The sequence below is a fragment of the Amaranthus tricolor genome, chromosome 11 (genome assembly GCF_026212465.1).
Source record: "Amaranthus tricolor cultivar Red isolate AtriRed21 chromosome 11, ASM2621246v1, whole genome shotgun sequence".
Lineage (NCBI taxonomy): Eukaryota > Viridiplantae > Streptophyta > Magnoliopsida > Caryophyllales > Amaranthaceae > Amaranthus > Amaranthus tricolor.
This window is the reverse complement of record NC_080057.1, coordinates 15426532-15430431: the sequence shown is the minus strand read 5'-3', so window position 1 is coordinate 15430431 and position 3900 is coordinate 15426532.

The following is a 3900-nucleotide window of genomic DNA, read 5'->3' as shown; positions in this document are numbered from 1 at the left end:
TTCTATTACCGATAATAAAATATTTTTATGAATACAATTGATGTGATTGATTTACTAAATATTATGAGAGTATTTACTAAATTTTCAACCTCCTGCTATCAATTTAAGATACATATTAGAGTGTAATTGTTAAGACATTCATAGATCATACTTTAACACAAAAATTTATGTAATTGTTGATATTTATGACTTGTTATCAAAGAATCAACGAATATTTTTTTAATGTTATGCATTAAATATAGTCTATAAGTAAAACACCTCATGTGCACGTCATGAATGAGTAGATGATACCAACATTACATCATCTAGAATAATTAAAACTATTCAAATGGAGTAAGAAAACGAAAACAAAACCAGTACTCGTAGTAGATTAGCTAAGGTTTGATTACATAAGGGCTTAGGTAATAGTACGGCAACTTTTACCAATTAAAATAATAAAATGGTACGGCAACTTCTGAAGACCAATCATAAGAATGAGTCATCCGCGGCCGCCCAATCCCGAATCACCATTTAGATTTAATTGAAATATAATGAGTTTATAAAATATAACAAAGTTTATGAACAATAAACATACAATTGTACTTTCTCCGTTCTAAAATACTCGCTACATTTTGATTATGTGCACTATTTATTGTTCAAACTTATTTTATATATTGCGACTAATGTGTAAGTAAAACTATAGTCAAGTGAGATCTTGTTTGAATCGTCTAATTGCATACTTTCATAATATTAAATTTTTATAATTTTTAGATTTGTATAATTCAACATATAAATAAACAGAATTACGCATTAAAATGTGTAAAAAAATGAAATGTAGCAAGTATGATAGAACGGAGGAAGTATAATTTTTTTGTATATATAAAAAAAATTGTCTAAATATAAAAATAAGAAATTTATGGAGGACCAATAAAAAAACCATTAGTGACTCATCAATATCCTAAAATCAATTTACTTTTCCAATTCAATATTAAATCGTTGATTAATAATCCTTTAACTAGTTTTGTGTCTTGTTTGATTACAATTTATATACTTAGATATCGGATTTAGTTTTTTTAGTTGATTTAAAAACAATTTTGTTTCCACATTAATTTTTATATAGTTTTAAATTTATTTTAAAGTCTATTTAAAGTCAAATATAATTATAAAATCGTATAAATATTAAATTGTTTAATCTGTTTTAAACAAGTGTAGTATTAACCATTATAAAAATGTGCAAATCTAATGCCTTTAATGGGAAAACAATAATTATTGTGTACACACTTTGTACATAAACTAGATCATGTGATATTTATTAATTATGATGGTAGCATGACTAAAAGTTACTACTATATTATAGTTGACCATGTTTTACTAGTTCTCTTTAAACCTTAAGGTAGTGTGTACTTACTACTTAGCTTTCAAATTTTATGGGTTGCACTTACATTTACAAGTCATACTTTTCTTTTATGAGTACCTCCATGTTTCTTGTGTCAATGTCATGATAAAATTGAATTACATGTTGTCCATATCTTACAACAATATACCACATATGTTCTAGTCATTGTCAAGAACCTTCTCAAATTGTTTCTTCATATTCTTTCTAATTTTAATATGTCCTGTATATTCCAATAGCAAATTTTCAGCTATAATTTAGTAGGGAGTCGAAGTTATTATCCAAACAAAAAGGTTTAATATAGACAAAATTTAAACTTATAATATATTATTTTTATTTCAAAAAATATATTATTTAAAAATTCTTTTCTTAACATTAAATTACGTATGTTTAGTGTAAAATTAGATAGTATTTATTATTTTAAAATAACCAAAAATAATGTTTGGGGTGCTTTCGAGTCTTACAAACGATTTGCCTGCATCACATATTATTTTTTATAATATCCATTACTTTCATTGTAGATCTTCTCATATGTATCTTCTCCACATTGGTTCTCTATATCTCATACGTATCTACTCCTCATACATATCTCAATTACTCTTTCCTATAACTTCGTAATATGTCTTATGAGTCTTATTTCTCAATGTTAGAATATTAGAATATATTGTTAGAATATTAGAATATATTAGCATAAAATCTCTTTGATTTCTTTGTGATTATGTAGAATCTTTATGATTTTGTAGAATATTAGGACAATATTTAGTTTCCTAAAGTATATTGACAATATTGTATATATAGACATTATCATTAATGACAAAGGCAACCCGAGTAATTCTTTCATGGTATCAGAAGCTTCGATTTTTTTGATCCCGACTCCTTTTTCTTTCTCCTTGTCTTTCTCTTCTTCCTTCTTTTCTTTCACCTTTCTTCATCATGGCCTCTCCCACCAAAATTCATCCCGCTACTTTTATAACTAACATTAAAACAAGTATTCCCATTCAACTTAATGAAGATGGTTCCAATTTTCATACTTGGGTCACTTTATTCAAACTTCATTGTCGTGCTCATCTTGTGGATTCTCATATTCTTCCCGATGACTCCTCTAAAGTTTTAAAAGATTCCGATTGGCAACGTCTTGATGATATTGTTCGAACATGGATTTATGGCTCTATTAATCCTTCTCTTCTTCAAACTATAGTACGTCCCGATGATTGTGCTTTTGATGCTTGGACTCGTATTGAGAACAATTTCCAAAATAATAAGACATCCCGAATCCTTCATCTTGAATCTCAATTTAATGACATTTCTTTATCCACATTTTCCGATGTTAAGTCTTATTGCAATGAAATTGAAAGTATTGCTACTTCTCTTAATAATCTTGGTACTTCCATCACCGACAATCGATTGGCTCTTCAAGTTCTTCATGGGCTAACTTCGGAATACAAAACTTTTCGGTCTTTGGTTCAACATATGAATCCTATTCCCTCCTTTGATACTCTTCGGTCTATGTTGGAATTGGAAGAACGTTCTAATCATAAGCATACTTCTCCCGCTCAAGATTCGGCTCTTCTTGCTTCAACTAAAGGTACTTTTTCTGAAAATTCCGCTCCTTTTAACAACCGCGGCCCTTCCCACCACCGTGGTGGTCACCGCCACTCTCGTCGTGGTGGCCGGCCCCACCGTGGCAGCCACCATGGCTCCACCAGTGGGTATAGGCGCTGGCAGCAGCCTCCTACCAGGCCTAGTATGCATTCTTCCTCTCGGCCCAATAGCAATTATCATGGCCCAAGTCCTTCTCCTTCTCCTTCTTATTATGGGAGATCTTCTGTCCAGCCTTGGACCCAACAACAATCATCTTGGGCCGGACAAACATGGGCCCAGCCTGCTGCCCCCTTTCCTTCTACATCTTGGGCTCCTCATTTTTCAAACAATGGACATTCTGATGGTATACTTGGTTCACGGCCGGCACAAAGCTATCACACCGGGACTAATACTTTTTCAAATTATATTCCTACGAACATCGATCATGCCATGAACACTCTCTCTTTATCGACACCGGATGAGCAATTTTATATGGATACCGGTGCCATATCTCACATGACTCGTTCTCAAGGTACTCTTCTCCCTTATTTTCCTTTAAAGCATCAATTCAATAATGATATTGTTGTCGGTAATGGTCATTTTATTCCAGTTCTTGGTCACGGGCATATTTTTTTCCCTAATTCCAAAAAATCCCTTTTCCTCAAAAATGTCTTACATGCACCTAAACTTATTAAAAATCTCATTTCCGTTCGAAAATTCACTCATGATAATAAAGTTTCCGTTGAATTTGATCCTTTTGGCTTTTCTGTGAAGGATTTGGCCACGGGGAGAATCGTCCTGAGATCTAATAGCACGGGTGTTTTTCCATCCGCACATGGAGCTACTATTTCATCCTCCACATCATCGGCCTTTTCCGCTATTTCCTATAGTATTTGGCATTCTCGTTTGGAACATCTGGGCAATGCAATTCTAAATTCCTTGTATTC